At 53.2% G+C, this 22,125-nt stretch overlaps 10 non-coding genes across 10 annotated transcripts; 3 read left to right on the forward strand and 7 right to left on the reverse strand.

Annotated features, from left to right (window-relative positions):
* Positions 1–373: 373 nt before the first annotated feature.
* On the reverse strand, positions 374–456 carry TRNAS-UGA. Its single transcript has one exon. It is a non-coding gene; the product is annotated as a tRNA-Ser (tRNA).
* Positions 457–1,244: 788 nt separating this feature from the next.
* On the reverse strand, positions 1,245–1,316 carry TRNAA-UGC. Its single transcript has one exon. It is a non-coding gene; the product is annotated as a tRNA-Ala (tRNA).
* Positions 1,317–2,099: 783 nt separating this feature from the next.
* TRNAP-CGG lies at positions 2,100–2,171 on the reverse strand. The gene has a single exon. It is a non-coding gene; the product is annotated as a tRNA-Pro (tRNA).
* Positions 2,172–15,417: 13,246 nt separating this feature from the next.
* TRNAS-GCU lies at positions 15,418–15,499 on the reverse strand. The gene has a single exon. It is a non-coding gene; the product is annotated as a tRNA-Ser (tRNA).
* Positions 15,500–16,889: 1,390 nt separating this feature from the next.
* Positions 16,890–16,963, reverse strand: TRNAT-AGU. Its single transcript has one exon. It is a non-coding gene; the product is annotated as a tRNA-Thr (tRNA).
* A 1,582-nt stretch (positions 16,964–18,545) lies between these two features.
* TRNAP-CGG lies at positions 18,546–18,617 on the forward strand. The gene has a single exon. It is a non-coding gene; the product is annotated as a tRNA-Pro (tRNA).
* Positions 18,618–19,503: 886 nt separating this feature from the next.
* TRNAP-AGG lies at positions 19,504–19,575 on the reverse strand. Its single transcript has one exon. It is a non-coding gene; the product is annotated as a tRNA-Pro (tRNA).
* Positions 19,576–19,830: 255 nt separating this feature from the next.
* TRNAA-UGC lies at positions 19,831–19,902 on the forward strand. The gene has a single exon. It is a non-coding gene; the product is annotated as a tRNA-Ala (tRNA).
* Positions 19,903–20,651: 749 nt separating this feature from the next.
* Positions 20,652–20,723, reverse strand: TRNAP-AGG. Its single transcript has one exon. It is a non-coding gene; the product is annotated as a tRNA-Pro (tRNA).
* A 989-nt stretch (positions 20,724–21,712) lies between these two features.
* TRNAP-UGG lies at positions 21,713–21,784 on the forward strand. Its single transcript has one exon. It is a non-coding gene; the product is annotated as a tRNA-Pro (tRNA).
* The last annotated feature ends 341 nt before the right edge of the window (positions 21,785–22,125 follow it).

Raw genomic sequence — 22,125 nt, forward strand, 5'->3', positions numbered from 1 at the left:
CATCCCTCTGTGGCCCCTGTCCCTCATCACATCCCCTCAGAAAGCCCATTTCAAATGGCCCCGGAGATAATGGGCTCCAGCCCATGTACGCTGTGGCTGCTGCTCCCCCAACTCTCCCAGGGCTGCAAAACCTGGAAAACCCCAGGCGCACCTCCTGCCTTGGGGCTGCCCCAGGGCCAAGGGGTCCCAGCCAGCGCCTGGGTTTCCCTGTGTAGGAGCTGCTGTCCAGGGGACAAGGGACAGGGCTGGGGTCCACAGCCCCTTTTTTCTCTAGCCCTGACTTTCCCCCGAGGTCCCTCTGCAGCCCAGGATGGCCCAAAGCCCCAGCTGGGGATCCCCAGCACCAGCCCTGGGCCCTGAGAGTAAAACCTCACGCTGTGAGCAGGATTTGAACCTGCGCAGGGAAACCCCTATTGGATTTCAAGTCCAACGCCTTCACCCCTCGGCCATCACAGCCCCAGGCGTTGGCACCCTGGGGTGCATGGGAACCTGCCCCTGCCCTGGGCACACACCTGGTCCTGGGGCTCACTGTGCACCACCAGCCCCCTTCAGCCTGGCCCCAGGGCACTCTCACCGGGCCCCTCCTTACCACTTTGTTTTCTTGAGAAGTGGGAAAGTCTCCTGGGCCATCACTGCTGTCCCCCTGCATACACTGGTCAGCCCCACTCTGGTCCCCAAAGGTGGCAGCAGGGCCCTTGTCCAAAATCCAGCCCCTTGGGCCATTGGGGCCAAAGCAAACATCATCAGCTACCCCCCGGCACCCTGAACATGTGGGGCACAGGGTCTGGGAGCACATAAATAGTTCACCCCTCACCCAGTGCCATGGTCGGGGCTGGTGTGGGCACTGCAAGGGCAGTGCAGCTGTAGCTCTCAGCTGGGCCATGGTCCTACAGCAGCTCGGCATCCTGCCTTGCACAGATAGAGGCAGCCCTTGCCCTGGGGGCTGTCTCCAGAAAAAAACATCCCCTGACCTGCGCCAGAGCCGCACTCCCAGTCCTGGAGTCCCCTGAGCAACCTGATGGCCGGTCAGCAGCTCCTGGGGGATGAGAAAAGGGAACAAGAAGAAGGATTTCCCGGGAACCAGGGAGAAACCTCAGGCCCAGCAGAGAGCCCAGCCTCAGGTCTGGACTGGGAAATCTCCTCCCCAGAGGCTGGTGGAGGAAGAAGGGAGATTTCCTCCCAGGGCACAACCATTTCCACCACTGCAGCCACCACAGGAGATGGCATTCTGGAGAAAAGGCATGTGGAGATGCTGGGGCTTGAACCCAGGGCCTCTTACATGCAAAGCAAGCGCTCTCCCACTGAGCTACATCCCCCCACCTGGGGGCTGCCTGTGCCCACTGGGCACTGCTGCCCACCCCGCACAGCCCTGCTGCTCTGAAACCTGCCAGGGCCATGGGGCTTACAGTCCATGGTCTTGGCCCAACTCAGCCCTGGCACTGCAGCCTGGATGCAGGAAGAGGTACCTCCCTGCTCCAGCTGCACCACGGACAAGCTCTGGGCAGCATGCAGCATTGCTGGCCCCGTGCCAGGCACCTTCCCAGGCAGGTGGCGCTGGTGGCATGAGTTGATCTGGCCTCTCTTAGAGAGACATGAAAACAGGCATGGGGTGAGGGAGAGACCCTACGGCCACGGCCCTGGCCATGCTCTTTGCAGGCAACTGGGGGATGCTGGTGCCAGAGCCCCTTCGCTGAGGTGGGGGGTGCAAGGAAAGGCATTTCCCCCCAGAGGCTGATGCCAGTTTGTGGATGCCATCTCCAGTGATGCCCGTGCTGGGATCCTGGCAGCTCTGTGTACCCAGCACTTGCAGCCCCTGTGCCCCATCCTGCTGCCACCCCAGCATGGACTGTTCCATAGAGCAGGGGATATGGGGCATCCACGGCTGGGCAGCCCCTCACCTGCCATCCAGACTGGGTCACAGCAGGACCAGGACCCTTAGACAGGGAGAGCAGGTGCACTGGCCTTACTCACTGCAAAGTCCTGGCACCCGCCAGATGGTGTGGGGGGGGTGGGAACCAACAGGGCGAATGCCCATGGCTGGGCTCCCTGTGAGCTGTGCGTTGGCTGTGCAACAGTGCCCTACACAAGGCCCAAAAGGAGGGCTCGTCCGGGAGTTGAACCCGGGACCTCTCACACCCGAAGCGAGAATCATACCCCTAGACCAACGAGCCACGATGGCACAGCTGTTCCCACTCCAGCCTAGATCAGGCACCCCACGTCTCCAGGCACAGCTCTGGGCACAGTGGTGGTGGCGCCAGATGGGCACAGGGGACATGGGCTGCAAGTGCCCGGAGCAGAGGAAATCCCTGCAGCTGCTCCCTTTCTCTGGCCCCCAGGAGCTGCTGACTGTGGGATTGGCAGGGTGCAGGAGCTGCTCCATCAGCAGCTCCCAGTCGCTCCAARGGTGCCAATATTCAGCTCTGGGGCAGGTCAAGGGATGTTTTTTCTGGATGCAGCTCCTGGGGAAAGGGCTGCCTGTACTTGCTGCAAGACTGTGGCCAGCTGAGAGCCCCAGCTGGTGGGGACCCCCCTCCTTGATGATGTTAGAGTGAGGCAGTAGCACAAGGAACAGATTAAAGAGCTGATTTTTCACAAAGTCTGAATGCGATGAGGCTCAGGTATGAGGTTCTCATTTGCCCCCTAACAAACAGCTGCAGCAATTGCCCTAGCCAAGTGCTGTAATGCCTGCAAGGGGCAGGAATGGGTGAATTATATCACATTCCAGGCTGTGCCAGAATTAACAGTCCCCTCCCTAGGGCACATCCAGATCGTTGCCAGCTGGGCCCAGGGGAACCAGGAAGGAAGGACTGGCTGTAGGCTGTGCGGTCAAATCTCTCTCCTCTTCCCTATGATGCAAGTCATGGAGCTGTGGGGAGGAGTGGGCAGGGAGGGTACTGCACCCTTGTGCTTTCCCTGTTGCAAGATCCCTTTCAGCTGCCCAGTTTCTTCAAGGCTACATGATGAGCACTAGCAACAGCCATCTCTACCCAGCAATAAGCAGATTATCCTGCTCTGCTTTGGGAAATGTGCAGATACCTAATACTTAAAAAATGTGAATTTTCAGCCTTGGAATATTTAACTTCTATTGAATTTAAAACTCAGATCCCTGACTATTTCAATAGCAGCACCTTATCAAGCTTTTGGATCTGAGCTATGTTTTCATTGCACTCATCCTTGTCTCTCTAGCAGCAGCACCTTCCCCTGGGGCTGGTCTCCCAGGTGGCAGACATTCAGAGGAAAAAGGGTGGTAGGGAATAGCTGGAAGCAGTGTCTGGAGGTGATTTGGACTCAGGGTGAGATGTAGCACTGGCAGAGCAAGCAGGGTTGCAGGCTTGCAAGGGCAAGAGCCCTGCAAGCACCACTCCCATGGGCAGCACCAGGAAGGCCACACCAGGACGCTGGTGCCTTTTGATTTGTGTGCTTCTTCCCAGGTGACTCACACAGTGGGGAGACCTGTTATTTTCCTGCTTTATGGGATTTCCAGACCTGGAGAAGAATCAGAGCACTCGGCAAGGAGTTCCCTGGGGTGCTAGAGTCATTGCCTGTCTGGCTTGCTGGGCTCAGCACAGGGGCCTTGCATAGGGGACAGGGCGCCCAGTGAAACCACAGCAAGCCCCTGCCCTGTAGTTAATCTGTGGGTGCGGCAGTCAGTGCCTCAAGCCAGGATGCTGTCCTGATAGTGCCCTCTCCTCTCTGTTATCTCTGCTCTGCAACCATTTTCCCTCTTCTTCCTAAAGCCCAAGAGCAGATGCCCTCTCTGCTTTTGTGGGAAATTGCATTGCAAGGCTCAGTGTGAAACCTCATGGAAAAGAAGGGGGATTTGGGGGGGCAAACAAATCCCATGTATCCCCTCATGCCCACACTCTCCCAGCCCCAGGGGCCCTGTCTCCACATGGCTGGCTCCAGGACGTGTGTCCCCAAGTGCTCTGACCAGGAGTCCTTGCTGTGGCGAGGAAGACAAGGGACGCAGCCTAGCAAGGCCACTTTGCATCCCTGGGTTTGCCCACAGCTTGATGGCGGCATGTTGGGGAGGGATGCACTTTTTCCTGCCTTGTAGGAGTTGGTGGTGGATCTGTCTCTTCATCCTGTCCCACTGCTGTGAGTCACCAGGATTCTTGTCTCCTAATCTGGGTGTGCAGGGAAACTGCACGTAGATGTGCTGGAATCTTGCTCACCGGCTAATCCAGCCACCATCAATCCCTCCGTCCTTATAGCCTGCCTCGTGCTGCTGGGGGCCTCCACACCCAACAGTCCCATTCACACTAATCCTCACTTTTCTGTGATATTTCTCTATTTTTCTATTTAAAAAAATCATTCCAACCCAAACCATGATTTCATCCCTCCTCCTCTCCCTCTCCTCCATCCGCAGAGGAGCAATGCAACCCAGCACCCACCACTGCATTTGCCTGGAGCTGTTGGCTCTCCCTGGTACCTGCTCTTTGCAGGAGATGCTCACTGGCTGCTTCTGGCAGCTTCCCCAAGCAGAGAAATGCAGAGAAACCTGAGTGAGCCCATTTGCTAAGTGCAGTGGTACAGGCTGGGGTGTCCCCATGGTTACACACTCCCCAAAGACGAGATCTACATCCCCATGGATGTGATCCTGCAATTGGGAGCTGCCACCGTCACCTTCTCAGGCCAGGGTGTTTCAGCTGCTCCTTGTTGAGCTGAACTACCCCACCATCATTCATGCACTGTAATTTTTGCTGGTGCAGTTGGTTTCATTAAAGCAAAGGATAGGAGAAAACGTAAGAAAATAGCTGTCTCCAGGAAGCGATGATTGCTGCAGGAGGAGGATGCTGAGTGATAACAGGGAGATGGTTTCCTCTGAGGAAATGAGCATGTGAGGGAAGATGGGATGTGAGTACAAGACATGAACCTCAACAGATCCAGGCATGGCCAAAGGGTCTTTTTTGAGCTACGCTCCAAGCTTTTCCGAGAAATGCTTCTGTTGCTATTGTCATGAAGCAGGCAATGCCGGGACCAAAACCCAGGACCTATTTCTGTCCCTCCATGTACATACTTCCATCTACTAATCTTTATTTTTCAGCTCAGCTTGGGCTGTGTCTCCTCCTGCAAATGTACCCTCAGTCTTGGTCTGCAACTCTCTATTTCTCACCAGGGCCTTTTGCTCCACCATCTTTGCAGGAACCTGTATTTTAGGGCCTGATTAGCAGGTCTGTGGGGTCCTGCCCAGGACAAGTACTAGCTAGGGGGGATATGTGGCAGAGTGAATTCAGGACAGCACTTAAGCTGGGAGCCAAGACCACAGGGCTCCTGGGCAGGGAGTCAGAGCACCCATGGGAGACAGGGAGCCATTGTCCCCTGGGATGAGGATCCCTGCAGGACCCTGAGGTCCTCACTTCCATGACTCCGGCTGCACCACATTTTTCAAGTCAAATCAAGGATGCATGCAGATTTTAGTCTCCTTTGGGACACTGGGTCTTCAGAGAAAAATCTGTACAACTTCACCAGTGGAATCATTCCACAAAAAGTCCTCTCAAAATGTTATTCCTTTCCCTTGCCCAATCCTGGACTGTCCTGCTGAGCAAACAGATGAAAGACAGTCATACAAACCCCAGATGCCTATGGCTTTCTAATGAGTCTTTTGCTAGAGAACCATTGCTCTTCCACTTTGCAATGTTTGGTAGGATTTTGCTTCTCTTCTCCAAGGACAATTTTTAGAGCTTGTATAAAAACATCTGAGCAGTCCTTGGAGTAGGGATATGAATCCACATCTCTGTTCTTCTGGTGCTCTGACTGCAGAGCAACAGCCATGTAAATTATCTCCAAATTAGGAGCTCCTCTGTGAAGATCTTCTGAGCAATAAAACCAGCTGAGCTTGATCATAGGCTTTTGAAGACCAGCATGCTTTCAAACTTAGCATAATCTTTCTCTACAAACACTCACAAACTTTATGCAAAGTGTCACATTACCAAAATGCTCATAGTATGAAAGAAGATTTAAACAATATCCATGGAAGTCTTAGTCGTGTCCTTATCCTCCTTCCATCAGTTGAAAAAGTTCTGCTTGATGGTACAAGGCATCTTAAAGAGGCTCATTCAATGCCTAATGTCTTTTCCTGGAGACGTCTGCACCCTCTCCCTGTAAAATAATTATTCTCCAAATTCGTCTAAACTGTTCAGCCAGCTCATCCCACAGTAGAAGTCATACATCCTAGTCTTTGGGAAAATCTAAGGATGGAGCTTGCTTGGGCTGTGGCCAGGGATGGGGTTATCCTCTGGGCTGTGACAGTCTGCATGTGTGTGTGTGACACTGGACTGCTCCCCTGGGACACCCATGAGCTGACCAACCAGGTGACAACATCCACAGTTAATTTACCCCTTAAATCATCCTCATACTGGCAGCTCTGTAACTCATAGGTGGTCACTAACTGACCAGCTCATGTATGGAGGGAACTGCAGGTCGCTCAATCCAGAAACGCATCAAAGCTCACTACTGAGAGCTGTTCCAACTCTTACCTTTGTATCTAGAGTGCGTGGGGAAATTATAGTTTTTTCTTCATGTCTTTATAACTATGTTTATATATCTTTATTGATGGTGTTACCAAAGGCCTGAGTGTCCATCACACTTGGTGTTTCTGAGAAATTTTAGGATGCTTCATCCCATAATATCTCCAATAATAGGTGCTCAGTTGCAGATTTTGACAAAGTTAGGCTTCTGAATGTCTTTGTGTTCAGAGAAAGCCTGGGTAACTGTACACCGTGTTTGCATTGCTGGAACCCCCCCTTCCACTGACAGGAGGGGGAATGCTGCTGCAGGCATGGGCTACTGGACAAGGTGCATGCCTAGCCAGGATGGAATGGCATTTCCAAAGCCGTCATATTGAACTAGCACTTGGAGATAGGTATATGTTAGGCTCATGTTACTCATGTGGCTCAATGAAGGCAAAATGCTTCTGTCACATACCTATATATGCATGCATATGTGCGCATGCAGCAGCACAGAACAAAATGTTTTCTGCTGCTTCATGAAGAGATATAGCCAGATGCAGACGTCTCACATGCCTCACTCCGGCACCTTTGCTCTCTAGGTTTGAGTTATTACATACTTATTTGTATTAAGACCCCTTTTTCCACTTACTGGTGTAAAGAGTAAGAATGACAAGCCTAATGCCTGATGTCTGGTTTTGTCACTGGCATATATCTTAAGAAGCTTTGACTCTTTATCTTCATAAAGCATTATAGAGATAGGAGAGCTGAAGAAATGCCCTTGAGACATATGGAAGGGAAATTTTTTTGTATTCATTTTGAGCAGTGTTAGGTAGCTCTACTCCAACCCAGCACAGAGCTGGGCATGCGGTGACCATCCAAAGGAGCCTCTCCTGAGAAGCCCATATCTGCCTTTTCTCCCTGGGCCCCACATCCACCCTCCTTAGCTCACCAAAAAAATGGCTGAAAAAACAAGAAAAAGGCCATTTCGAAATGTCCAGCCTTCATGTTCCCACCTCCTCAAGGGAACAGGCAATGAGGTTGCTCTGGAAGGAAGTCCTCCCTGCCATGCCACTAAGCAGATTGTCATTATGGGGCAACAGGAGAGGTTTCCAGGCTAAGAAAGTCCCCTTTGGGCTGGATGCTGTGAACTACACCCACAGCACGGAGCTAAGCAGCAGAAATTCCCATTTCAGTCAGAAAAGAAAACCCTCCCACAGCAATAAGTTGCCAGGAGAGTGGGTTATCACTTCAGATTGGAGGCAAAAGGAACACCAGAAGACTCAGGCTATGATGTAGTATGTCTTTAATGAGAAGAAAAAGTAGAAAAAATCAGTTCAGAGTACAAATGTATTTCCAGTGCTCAGTAAAGAAATGGATAATCTCCCACTCAAGGACAAACTGATCCCTACAATGTGTTCCTCTGTCCCCATTGCCCCTGTAGCCCATGACTATCATCTTCCATCTACAGCTAGCTATAAGCATTTTAGCCCAGCCAATAGCAAATGCTGTGAAACACCGTAGGATGGGACACCTACATGGAAATATTAAGTAAAGCATAACAAGAAAGATATACAGAGGCACGATCTTGAGTGACAGCAACTTCACATGGCTCTGTTCCTTTTGGGAGGAGCTGTGGGTGCCTCCCACACTTTGGAAACCCACAGACTTTTTCTTAGTTCTCTTCCCAGGTCTCTTTTCTGTATTTCATTTTTCCTTTCCTACGTGGCTGTTCTGCTGGCATCAGTGGGATGAGGTGCACCAGCAGGAAAACCTCTACAGCCCACCACCGAGGCACAGCAGTCCCACATCCCGCAGCCCCCAGGAGCCACCGGATGTGACAGGCACCCCACAGCATCTGAGATAGCTCCCAACAGCCGCCGATGCCGTGGATCCCACCGTTGTGTTTTGTGGGTAGGAGCTGAGGATGGGGCCGGGCAAGGTCACCACAACGGTGGGGGGCTGGATGATGGTCATGGAGTCCCCGCACTGCCTGAAGCACAGCTCGTTGCAGCTGGTGGCGAGTGGCTTTGGGCCACAGGAGGAGGGGAGGCACAGGTCATAGCAGGACATTGCTCTGCGAGGAGGTAAACCTGAAAGTCAGAGCAAGGCATAAGCACGAGGCAGAGGCTGGACTGTTCCTGCTGATCCCTAATTCAGCAGCTCTGGTAATGAGAGTGTAAGAGAACTAGCCAGAGGCTGAGTGTGGATGGTTCAGAAACCCTCGAAGGAAGACTTTCCAAAAGACATAGAGGCGGTTTTGGCAGAAGTCAGCTCCCCCCTTCCCTTGTCCTGTAACTCTCTTGCGAGAAACCAAGGAGGCTAGTTTGAGTTTGCATAAGAAGAAAGTTGAATGTCAGAGAGTAGAAAATGGAAAATGGAGCTGCTTGTAAGTGTTTTGAGCAGTGAGAGGCACAGCATGCCAAATGCACTGAGACCAGATCCATAGCTGCACACTGTCTGCCCTCAAAGGCAGGACTGAAAGCTGACAGCAAGTCTTCATCAAACAAAATGCTCATTAAAACGCATCCAGCTGTAATAAAACCCACCTAAATCAGCATGAGTGAGCTGGATTTAATATGAGCAGAGCTATCCCATCCCAAAATCCAAGGGACCTCTGCTGCCCTTCCTTGAAGGGTGGTACATTGATCCCTGTAACTTGGGAATGTGCTAATTTATTTTTAAAAAGGAAAACAGTGAAGGATGCAGCTGGCTATATGATTAGAGACCCTCACCTTAAACCTTTAAGTCCGGCATCCCACGACTGCTGCACTTAGAACCCTGACGCCTCATTTTGCAAAAGAAAGAAACCCTTCCCCAATGTCCTCCCCAGGCAGGAGATAGGTAACAAACCTTGAACTTTTACAAAGCACAAAAAAGCAGTAAGAGCAGCAGTTCAGCCCGGAGAAGGAGACAGAACCCATCCCAACTTACCCAGGTAACAGAGGAGGCTGCAGCTGGGGAAGCGGATGGCAGGGCTGGGCGCCGCAAAGGGTTTTATACCATGCCCCGACCCCCAGGGGAGCAGGCGCATTCCTTCCACGTGAAACTTCAGCAAACAGCAGTTTTTGCCTGGAAAGCTCCCCCAGCTGATTAAACAGTTTCCCCTTTCATCTGTTATGTTTTGCTTCAATTTAATGCTAAGTAAGATTGAAATGATTCAAGCTACAAGCAGTAATTATGTTACTTCCTAAGGCCAAAGTACTTTTTAGGTCTTATGCTGTGAGGCAGGGAAATGTTTTAGCAGAATTTAGGGCAGGCACATCCCTGGCACACATCCTCCCCACCTCTTTCTGAGCACAACCATAAACCTCTTGGGAATTCAGCTCTCAAGCATATCTGAGGTGAACTCATGAGTTCAGGGATTTAGGCTGAACACAAGAAACCTGCATCTCTAAGACACAAACCCTAAGAAAAATGGCCAGCTTCCTGCACTGTGTCAGCCTCACACGGTCTCATAAATGACAAGAAAATCAGGAAAGCCACAAAGACAAAGGGCAGTGAAGAACCATGAGAGAGTTGGGGAAAAATGCCAGAGCAACACAAAAAATTAGGCAGTAATGAGGGTGGTGAGCACATTTCCGCAGCCAGGCAGAGCACTGAACATCCCTTCTCCTTCCCAATGTGCCCACATAGTACAGACATGGACACGACACTGAGGGGGAGCACCCGGAGTTAAGCTGTTCCAGCACAATCAAATTGTTACATTTTTGGACCTGCTCTCCATGTCCTTAGAAGATTTCATCTTTTTTGTTATTCCTCATGCCCACAGTACAAATTCTGCTTGGAAGGTATATAATATTTTAAACACAAACTAATCAAAGACACAGAAAGGTGTTAAAGTAGATGCTGGAGTCCATTCCTGAAGGTGATACACACCTAAACTGATTTATTTTGCTCAGTGAGCCTATTCCAGAGGCCAAAAACCTTTCCATCTTGCTCTTTGGATAGGCTAAGAGCAGTGAACTGGAAGCTCACAGCTATTTTTTTACTGGGATGGACTGACATAGACAAGGCATTTTAATTACGGGCTGCCACGTGACACCAGATTGCTCTGCTAAAACCCTGTTAGCTGCCAAACAGCTGAGGAGTCACAGAAGTCCCGACCTGCACTTAAACATGAGTCATCTGCATGTTGGAGAGAGGGAGTCAATGACTTGGTACCAAGCAGGGGCACAGGAAGTTTGAAGAAAGCTTTTCATTTAATGCTAGCAGAGACCAGATGAAAGCATAAAAATCTTCTACCCCAGCATAAATCCCGACAGGACTGGGGGGATGTGTGAAATGCATGTGTGGAGCCAGGTATTTTCAGCATCATTGTTGAACACATGCCTTGTAGGGTTTTGTAGGGTCGCTTGAGTCACTAAGGTGATGTGGCCCTGTACAGCCAAGATTTATAGCACTGAATTGTCCCTAGTGACTCCTTCCTGCCCTGCCTGCCAAGGCAAAAAAAGCCTTTTAGAGGTGCTGGGGTAAAGCACAGCTCACTTTAACCTTGTTCTGGAATGGGGAAGGGGAAATCAGTTTTTTCAGTGGTGCAGAGGAGGACACGTGCTTCAGCCACAGGCAGCCCTGCAGCCTGCAGGAGTGAGGTAGAGGGCTGTGGGTTCAGATAACTCACAGGGTTCAGGTAACTGCTTTTTCCCCCTCTTGAATAACAAAACAAAAATGTCACAGGTAGGTCCTGGACCCACAGTCTAAGGGTTTCTTCTCCTTCACTGATTGTCTTCCTTCTCTTTTTTGTGCCTCTGATTGATTGTGCATCCTCCTGATTCCCAGAAAAAAAGATTTTCCTGGGGAGACTTCCAACACAGGCTGGGATCTTCTGATTTGCAGCCTCACTGTGTGTTTCAGTTTCCCAGTTCAGTTTAAGTATTTGAGGTGCAACTGCTCACATTAGATCATGTATGATTGCAGTAGAATATCAGTGCATGCTGTGAGGCTTAAAACACACGCATGGGGGCAATTAAAGAGTGAAAAATTCTGAACATGAGCAATCCATGCACTGAAATAAGTCCTTTGTCTGGAGAAGAGGAAAGGAGAAACAAAAGGCACATGCTAGCCAGTTAAAATAAGCAGATTTGTGTAATGAATGGGATTAAACCAAAGGCAAACTATACAGGAAAAAGCTCTTCCTGGAAATGCAGATATGCGGGAGAGAGATAGGACTGGTTTTAGTAACTCTTATTCATTTCAGAAGATGAGCAGTTTCTGGTTGCAACCCGACTTTCTCTGGAGGAACAATAAAACCAAGAAAACACCATCTAATCAAGCATGTCAGACCCATTCTAATGGCTTCTGCAGTGGATTCAGAATGTGTTGTCATCTCAGCCCTGTTTCTTCCTGCATGTAAGAGCATGGGAAGAAACCATGCATGGTCTGAGACCAATAACCACCATGCCTCACCCGCAAAGATGTGTTTCCCTTTCTGTAGCACTTTGCAACCCCAGTTTCACTGCTCTGCATTTTGATTTCCGGCAATCCAAGGGCTGGATGTCTCTGACACAGGCTAGAGGGTGAAAGTTTGCCTCTGGCCTGAAATTTCTCATGAAAGTCAAAGAAGGCAGCACATTTTGGAGCAGCAACAGGCCTGTGCCTACTGCATCCTGTCTCCAAGGAAGCCCAAAATCGACAACTGGCATGCACTTGCCCTGGGGCTGCAGCTGACCTGCTGTGAGCACACCGCACGGGGACCACTCTCAGGGTGGTGACGGGGTGCTTGGGGCAGGTGATGGGCAAGAGGGGATGCCCTGATGCTTGGAGCCAGCACCCTGACACATACAGGCTTCCCCCTTCATCCCTGTCAGGGAGCCTCAAGCAAAAAACTTCCCATGAATGCTAAAACATCCTCATTTTTCTAGGGTCCTAACATGTTTCACCCCTTGGAGAGATGTCCATAACACCAGCAGGTTCCTGGTATCTGTGAAAGGTCTAGGAAAGGAGCTGAGGCTGCTGGTTGCTTGCTGAAGTGCAGCAATTGCTGCACTAATGTGCACCTGTGTTTGCTTACGTGCATGAATTTGCTGTGCTGAAGAGACAGTCGTCTCCTGGAAAATCCAGGGAAGGAAAGCAGCCAGGAGGGGATAAGGATGAGAGAGGAGAGACCCTGCCTGGCCCTGGGTCCCTGCAATGTTCAGATTTCTGGGGAAGATAGAGAAGGAGGTGGGTGACCTCTGTGGAAGGGCAGAGGAGGATGGGGAAAGCCAAGGCCCTTGGTATGGGTAGGAAGATGCACACCTCTCTGTATTGCTGGTAGAGGAGATCCTGGAGTTACCTTCCGGGCTTGTTTTCTGGACACTGCAGCCTGGAAAGATTTCCTTGGCCTGGTTTTAACTCCAGATTCCTTAGCTTTCAGATTCAACAGGTGGAAATGTTGATGACAGTTATATTTACTAATGCAAAGATCCTCCTATGGAAATTGCTGAGCTTTGCACAATATGTTTCCTACAGAGCTGGGAAATGGGACCCTCCATCTGGCTTTGGCCGGGGGGCGCCAGGCTCCAAAGCCCCCCACTATGAGTTTTGGCCATTGGGCAAGACCAGGCTGCTGGTGGCAGGGGACACCTTGCAGGGCTATGGAGCCACCCTCCCCTGCAAGACAGGATTCATGGAGGGGTGCCAAGGCCCTGGGATGGCAATGGGGAAGGCATTTTGGGGCCTCATCCCTGTCAACAGCCCAGGAAGCGGAGCCTAGCCGGTGCCACCAGGAAGATCCAAGCTCAAGCTGTGACACACCTCCCCGAGGCTGCAGGCAATCTGGTTTCATGCTGCCCCATGCATCCTGTAATTGCCCAGTCCTTGGGTGGGTTGATGCTTCACAGTGTCACCGAGGTGAGTGTGTGCCCCCCAGCAAACCTTGTCACTGCACACTGGAGCAGGGGCAGAAGTGGGCCAGGGCAGACATGGCATAGCAGGGTTGAAGGCCATCCCAATGGGGTCAGATCATTTCCTCTTCCAGCCATCTCTGCCCTATAAGCCTGTAGGTCCCCATCCTGCTGCAGGAAAGGGAGTGGATCAGACCCCCATGCATGCCTTGCAGCCCCCTATGTCATGCATGGGGACAACCTCAGGCATCACCTGAAGAAGAGCATGCACCCACTGCCTGCTCTTCCCATTTCACCATCTCCTGCTGTGCGTTTTTGTTTCCCTGGCTCTGTAATGCTGGGCTCTGAAACCCACCCTTTTTCCCCCAGAATTCTCCCCTATCCCTCGTGCGGGTGGTCCTTGCTGTCCTGCAGCGTACTCATCCACCTTTTCCAGGATGGTGGGGCTGGCCAAGCACTGGGGTGTCTCATGGCAATGGGATGGGACAGGGCTGGTATTTCCCCACAGCCGGATCATCATTTCTCACTCAGGAGAGGTTAAATGAGAGAAGGAGCAACAGTCAGCAGAGAGGGAAGTAACTCCCAGTTGGTCCCCAGGGGCATCCCCTTAAGGCATGGGAAGAAAACACAGCCCCAGGAAAAGCCAAAAAGCAAGCACAGGGCTTCCAGCATGGGCAGCTATGCCTTGGTGTTCTTGCCTTGCCTCCAAGCCACAGCACTGCTTTGCCACATCCTCATCTGCAGAAAGAAGGGGTCAGACTGGGGGAAGATATTTGCAAGGCTGGCACAACACATTTCTGCAATCACCGTGGCCTCCGTGTGAGGTGCAAGCCAGTGTTTTCTCCCTGTTATGGAAATGTGAAGAACACTGTAATCATTTTGCCCATGTCCTCGAGATTGCAGAGTGTCTGACCTCTCACTGTGAGTGGCAGGCACACCCAGCACAAGTTGTGTCAAAGCACAGATACCTTCTGAGAAGTGCAAGACTTTCCTTTCTGCATGTCCTCTAGGATTTCAACAATAAAAACCTACTAGCAGGTGTTTTTCCTCTTTCCCATCCTCATCTTGGAGTAACTCACCCTGTCCTCTCCCTAGGAACTTCCCCAGCAAACATGGCCACATATACAGGGGGGAGCTGCCAATACATGGCATCTTTGCTGTTCTCAGAAAAGCACTGCTAAGACATTGAGATGCTTCAGCGAGATGCAGCTTTGTTCCATCGGTGTGATGGTGAATCCCAAGGGTGCAAGATGTGGAGAGGAAAAAACTGGATCACAGAATCAGGACAGAAAGGAAAAAAAAGCAATGCCCGGACTCAGTGTGTGCCAACATCTCTTTCCCTGGCTGGCACCCCTGGGCTGTTGCAAGCTTTCCCTGCCAATGGAGGCTCCCCGCTGATTGGCACTTTGACTCCCAGAGGAGATGTGGTCAGCTGGAGGCAAAGCAGCTGGCCAGCACGTGGGTTCGAGGAACAGAGGTCTCTCCCCATGCAGGTGGGATGGCACTCTGCTCACACACAGGACGCATGGGGCCCTGCACGTCATCCTGATGCAGAAGGCCAATGAAAGCACCTGAGCAACCAAGAGCAGATTCAGCAAGTGAGGCCATTAATCCAGATGGAGACGGATATTTAACATGAAAGAGCAAAAGAGACAGGCAGGAGGAAGCCAGCTGTGCATGGATTCATCCCAGTGCAACAGGGTAGTGCCTGTTCTCCACACCAGGGCACTGCACTGCTTTTACATTGTGCCGGTTGGAGCAGACATGGCCCCACGCAGCCCACCAAGGCTGGTGGTGCATCTTCTGCGGGTGTTTTCCTCTGAATGGGATCCCCCACCTGCAACGCAGATACTTTCCCTAACTAAGCCACAGAGCCCAGCATCAGGGAGACAGCAGGAGCAGGAGGGGAAGGCCAGGAGGGGATGATATTCACACAGATCTGGGCACCTGCATACCCTGCCTGGGATGGCCCAGCCGCCTGAAGCTGCACTTGAGGGAAAGCTAGCAAAAGATGGAGACAGCCCGGACCTTCTCTGGGTGCAGCGCAGTAGGGCTCAACCAACTGCTTCATACAGGGCTGCACAACAGACCCTGCACCAAAAGGCTCCTGCTCAGTGCAAGTGAGACAGGAGACCACAGGGGCCCGACGAGGATGGGATTCGAACCCACGCGTGCAGAGCACAATGGATTAGCAGTCCATCGCCTTAACCACTCGGCCACCTCGTCTGATGTTCAGTAAGTTATTTTGAGTAATTTTTTTTTTCTATTTGACCAAASAATCCAAACATGCAACTGGTTCTTTGGAGCTCTGAGGATTTTTCCAAAGAGCTTGGCTGAACAGCAGGGAGAACTTTGAAAAATATGTCTCCATGGCCATGGAAATGAGCAGCTGGATGGAGCAAGCCTGAACAGCTATCACAGGGTGGGCAGCATCCAGGGCTGGCAAGGGGGACAAGAATGATGCTTGCCATTCACTTGTCCCTCTCTATTTTCCCCTTCATCTCCTTGTTCAGAGGAAAACACAGGGCAGAGTGAACAGGAGATATGGTTGTTTTTTTTTTTTGCAATAAAAACGTGTGCCTCAGGCTTTACTATGTTTTTTTGTAGGTCTCTATCACCACCTCCAAACATCTGGTGTGCCCAGAAGGTTTTCTGCTTGATTCAGCAGTGGTCACACTTGTAAATGGAAGAGGAAGACAGTGGGAGCAGCTGGGCCAGCAAGGTATATATTTCCCAAATGCCCTAGTTTAGGAGATAGTTTGGGTCATGTCACAGCTCTCAGCACCCCAAAGAGCTGGACTGTGCTGTGCCTGAGCAAAGGCGAGCTGCCCAGCCGCCCAGCATTACTGCCAGCCCTGCGCACACCTCTGGCAAGAAGCAATTACCTGGCTAAAATACTCTCACTTTTACATGTCTTCCCAGGTCACTGAGTATGTCACAGGGTATAACTGACCCAAAGAGTGAATGCTGACCTTCCCTATGCTCCTCTCAGTAGCTGTCAAGTGGAGGGGAGAGAAGCAGTGACTCTTACAGAACTTACATTTCCACATCAACCATTTGTTTCCTAAGAAGTGCTCTGTCTGAGCCAAATTTCCTCCAAAATGAACTTGCCTACTGCCCTGGCCATAGGTGGAGAAGTTGGGAGCTGCGGTTGACCCCAGCCAAGCACGTATCAGTCCCAGGGACACAGAGAACCAGGACCACAAGAGGCCAGTCGCGTCTTCCTCCACCAAAAGTGGGTAACAGAGAAGATGCAGCCAGACCATCCTCAAAGGGCAAAAGGACGGGAGGCCACAGGCACAGGCTGCAGGCAGGGAAATCCTAACAAGCTTGGCACTAAACAGTATTGCCAAAATGTTGACCACTGGGTCATAGTCCCCACGCTGGAAGTCAGAGTGTAAGGAAGCTCTCCTTCCTCCCAAGAGCAAGGCTGCCCTGGGACAGGGCACAGAGAGGTGGAGGGGCTCCATCCTTGGACCCTGAGCACCTGATCTGAGCTTTGGGATTCCTCTGTCTGCGCAGGAGCAGAAACCTCCAGTGGTGCCCTCAGCCCAGGGCTGGGGTTTTGGAGGTGAGAGCAGGTGTGGGGCAGGGAGAAAAACAGTCCCCCCAGCCCAGGCACCACTGGGAGTCGAACCCAGGATCTCCTGTTTACTAGACAGGCGCTTTAACCAGCTAAGCCATGGCGCCCTGCTGCCCTGTGCCCCTCGCCCCCATGCCATCCTGGGGGGACCCAGCAGCACTCAGCCTTCACCTGGCTCCAGGCACCCCATCCCTCTCCCCCCCACTGTATGTCCCATGGCATGGCCTCTGCCTTGTGCCATAGTCCAGGAAACCCTGACCCCAAAAACCCGTCCCCTCAGATCCCACCAAGAGCACCCTCAGTGCTCACCCAGGCTGCCTAGTTGTGGAAAGCTCCTGCATCTCCCCTTCCAGGGCCAGCTGGGTTTGGGGCCTTGACACCCTGCGGAGACTTTCCAGCTTGCTCCTCTTTTACCCTGCTGAGACCTTGCCCCGGCTGCCGCTATCCCCTGCACCACATGGACATGGGCTCCTCAGTCTCATTTTTTTCCTGATTTCCCACCCTGGCATCCCCAGGGCATCACCCGTGCGCCTGGCTCATGTGTGCGTGTCTGAGGCAGAAGTCAGACAGGGAAGGCACCCTCCAGCTGTGCCAGCTGTGAAAGGAACCCACTGCTAGGGCTGTCCCTAGCCTCTGGCACTGGCTGTTTCCATCAATGGTGAGACCCTGGTCTTGCGCTGGATCTCTGGCCCATCAGCACCTGAGTCCACCTTTCAAACAAAGACAATCTGAAAGCCATGAGGACTGCTTTTAGCCCTATGCAACTATTTCCTGAGGCAGCAGCATTTAAACTCTGGCAAACTGTACTGGAAAGCTCCCCTAGGCAAAAAAAACCCACCCTCAGGGCCCCCAAAGGGAAAGCACAGTGGAGCAAGTCGTGGTGCTGATCCCTCACTCTTATGGCAGAGCTGTGCAACCGTGCCCTCACAAAATGCAAGGATGGAGGGCGGGGGGGTGCCACCTTGCTGGGCTGAGACCACCAGTACCTGGCCTGTGCCAGGTGAGCAAGGGCTGGAGGTGGGGGGAGCAGGCTGCTTTGCTGGGAGTACACAGAGCTGGAGAAGGTGGATGGATGGCAGCCCTTTCTGCATTTCATATATGCTTCATTATCACCTGCTGCTCCAGGTCCCCCTTGTCCTTTGTGCAAGGGATAGAGGACTCAATGCATTTGACAGCTCTGGCTGACACAGGGACTCAAACCCTGGCACCTGCAAGTAAAAGCCAGATGCTTTTCCATTAGAGCTATCACAGATCTATAGAGGACAATGGAGAACTACATGGGAGAGGCCAGCAAACATCACTGTCTCATAGCAGAGAAAATGCAGGGAGTTTTCTGGAGCAGGTGTCATTCCCTGCACACCATCTTTGTAAAGTAGCCAGGCTAGAGAGATGGCCAGAGCCCTTCATCCCTGCAGTCAAAACCTCCTACTAGTATCACAGCCACAGCACTTAGGTACAGAAATTTTGTGTTTAATGGTGCCATCCCCTGGCCATTTCATTCAGCCCCAAGTGAATGAGAAAGCCCAGAGGAAAAGCCTTACCACTGGCACCTTGCTGTGCTCTCTCCTTGCCCTTGTCTTGGCACTGCGGATGGGGCAGAGGCAGGGTCTCCTTGGACCAGGGCTGGGGGGGCAGGGACAGTCTGGGGGGCTCCCAAGGTTGTCTAGGGGGAGCCAGCTGTGCCATCGTGGCTCGTTGGTCTAGGGGTATGATTCTCGCTTCGGGTGCGAGAGGTCCYGGGTTCAACTCCCGGACGAGCCCTCCTTTTGGGCACTGTTTTTGCTCAGCTGGCTCATGTGGCCCCAGCTGGGTACCCAGTAAGGGCAACTGCACCTGGTGCAAAGGGGATGGGCAGCCTGGTTTGTTGGACACATCACATCAGCTTGGATGGTCCAGCAAGAGCTGGGAGTGATGTACTGCCCCATGCCATGGGGAAAGCAAAGACAACATGCGCTCTGCGTACCCCTTGTTTACAGCTCCTGGAGCCAGGAACAGGAAACAGCCACAGTGATTTCTCAAGAGCCTGGATGTGCCTGGGAAGAAATCCAAGCCCAGCCTGCAGAAAACCCAAAGGCTTTTCTGTGGGACCTCAGCAGGGACTCTCCCACCAATGCAGATGCTCCCCAGGAAACAGCTTTTAGAGGGAGAAGCAGCACCTGGAGATGCTGGGGACTGAAGCCCAGGGCCGCACGCAAAGCAAACACTCTCCCACTGAACTACATCCCCCAGCCTGGGGGCTGCTTGGGAAAGTCTCCTCACCAGCCATTGCCGTGCCCCCCCCCCCGCCAAACACACAGCTCAACCCTGCTCCCAAGGGCTGGCAGCAAGGTGCTTCCCCCCAAAACAGCCCACTGGGGGATGTGATGCTAGAATCACCCAGCCTTGCCATCACCAGTGCTGTCCCCAACAGTCCTCTGTCCACCGAGAAAGTGGATGGGCCCTGAACTTCCTGTGTTTCAGCTCTCTCCCACGCATGCACAGGGCAGCACATGGCTCCCTGTTCACCCAGGACTGTCCTGGCTGAAGGGACATGCCAAACCCAGACAGGCCACTGCCCCCATTACACCAGGCACTGCTGCCCTCCTTATGCCCTGGCCCCAGCACTCAGGCCCATACACTGGCCAGGCAACAGCAATGCCCAAAAGAGGGGCTCGTCCGGGAGTTGAACCCGGGACCTCTCGCACCCTAAGCGAGAATCATACCCCTAGACCAACGAGCCAGGATGCTATAGCCTCTGGACACCCAGTCCTCAGATCCCAGATGTTCAGGGTGCTGAGCAGAGCCGGTGCTGCTCCCTTTGGTCCACAACGCCACCCAGAGCACAAAGGTTCCTTTTGCTGCATCCAGGCTGCAAGTCTAGGGCTAGCGCCTGGACATGACACGGGACAAAACTTGTCCAGCTCTGGTGGGTGTTCCAAGCGCCACGTGTGGGGTGAACAGTGGTGCCCAGTGGGCACAGGCAGCCCCCAGGTGGGGGGATGTAGCTCAGTGGGAGAGCGCTTGCTTTGCATGTAAGAGGCCCTGGGTTCAAGCCCCAGCATCTCCACGTGCCTTTTCTCCACAAAGCTGCCTTGCAGTGGTGCACCCAGCTTCTGGGGAGGAGATTTCCCTCTGCTGTCTAGAGATTGGGTTCTCTCCCGGGCCTGAGGTTTCTCCCTCATTCCCATAAAAACCTTCTGGTTGGTCCTTCCCCCCCCCGCCCCTCCTCCCCCTGGGAGCTGTCAGCTCTGGGGTCGTAGGGGTGCAGACACAGGGGCTCCCTCGGCAGCTCTCATCTGGTCAAGAGACTGCAGGAGTGGGAGGTCCGCTCTGGGGCAGGCCAGGGGATTTTTTTCCTGGCCGCAGCCCCTGGAACAAGGGCTGCCTGTACCTGTGCAGCGACAGGAAGTCGAGCTGCTGCGGGACTGTGGTGCAGCCGAGAGCCCAGGCTGCGCTGCTATTGCGATGCCCACACCGTGCACAACAGGGGCCTTGGCCGTGCCACAGGGCAAGGGGAGAGCTGCCTGCTGGGGCGTGTGGTGCTGGCATCACCCCCTTTGCCATCCCCAGTGCTGCACCCAAAAGCCCTTTCCCCACCGAGGAAGGGTACAAGTCCTGGCCCTTTCTGGGTTTTGCCTCTGTTTCCCATGCAGGCACAGGACGGCACATCGCTCCCAGCTCTCTCATGGGGACCATCTACCGGGGCTTTTGGGACATGCCCAAGGCAGCCAGGCTGCCCACGGCCATCATGGCAGGCATCACTGCCCTCGCTGTGGCCTGGTTTCCATGCAGGGGCTGTGCTTGTGCCCAAAAGGGGGGCTCGTCCGGGAGTTGAACCCGGGACCTCTCGCACCCTAAGCGAGAATCATACCCCTAGACCAACGAGCCAGACTGGCACAGGTTTGTGTGCACCCAGTCCTTGTGTCCCAGATGCCCGTGGCACTGGAGGGGCAGGCGATGTTCCCTTTGCCCCCAGCACATAGAAGATTGGATTTTGTGGAAGGGCCCCGCTGCCAGCCACAGGAAACTAAGCAAGGCTGACTGGTGGCGGGAGGAAGGGGGGGACCCGACAACAGCGGTGTTGACAGTGCACAGTGAGCCCTGGGGCCACCTGGGTTCCCCAGGGCAGGTGGGGGCAGGTTCCCATGCACCCCAGGGTGCCTGGGGCTGTGGTGGTCGAGGGGTGGAGGTGTTAGACTTGAAGTCCAGTAGGGGTTTCCCTGATGCAAGTTCAAATCATGCTCACAGTGAGAGGTTTTACTCACAGGGTCCAGGACTGGTGCTGGAGGAGCCCAGCCACAGAGAAGGCTTGAGGGGAAAGTCTGGGCTGGAGGAGGGAGCTAGGGTTTAGGGCAGCCCCAGCCCTGTCCCTTGCCCCCTTTGGGGAAGTTCATCATGGGAACCCCACTGGCCTTGTGGTATCCCCAAAACAGTATGGACTTTGGCCCCACGGGAGGGTTTTTCAGTTTTTGCCACCCTGAGAAAACTGGGCAGCAGCTGAGGTGTACAGTGTGCAGGAGCTGGATCCCTTTTCCCCACTGTCCCAGGTGGCTCCTCCAGATTGTCCTCTCCCTCCTTCCCGGGAGGAGATGGGGGAGCTGATGGCTGGAGAGCAAAGGGAGATGGGACCCATCCTGCACCAGCAGTGGGAGACAGTGGTCATCCAGGGAACAGTGAGGACCTTGCACTGCCTGGAAGATGCAGGACACACAGCCATGGGGCACAGTTGCCAGTTTAACTGCAGATGCTCCTGTTGGAGGGATGAGCCCACCCAGGACCACCAGTGCTGGAATCCATCAGGACCCTCAGCCAGCCAGGAACCACAGGACCATGGCATGCCCGAGTTGGGCTGAGGAGGGGGCTTGTTGCACCATTCTGGCTCATTGGTCTAGGGGTATGATTCTTGCTTTGGGTGCGAGAGGTCCCGGGTTCAACTCCCGGACGAGCCCCTCTTTTGGCCAACACCAGCCTCATGCGTGCCCAGATGGGGTGTGGGACCCCAGCACAGCTCATGTGGAGGGCTGGGGCACATCAGCACACCACAAGAGGATGGGCAGCTTGTGCAGGTTGGCACATCCCAGGATGGGACAGGACCAAGACCCAGGAGCAATGCGCCACATGGGAAATGGAGAAAACGTGCACCCCACACACCCCACTGTCCCCAGCTCCTGTGGGGAGGGAAAACAAAACAGCTACACGCCAAGCTCTGCAAGCACAGAGGAAGACCAAGGGCTTTCCTGGGAGAAAGCCTCAGTGGGGAGGGGAGGACTCTCCCACCACTGCAGCTGCT

The sequence above is a fragment of the Apteryx rowi genome, unplaced genomic scaffold (genome assembly GCF_003343035.1).
Source record: "Apteryx rowi isolate R43461 unplaced genomic scaffold, aptRow1 scaffold_699, whole genome shotgun sequence".
Lineage (NCBI taxonomy): Eukaryota > Metazoa > Chordata > Aves > Apterygiformes > Apterygidae > Apteryx > Apteryx rowi.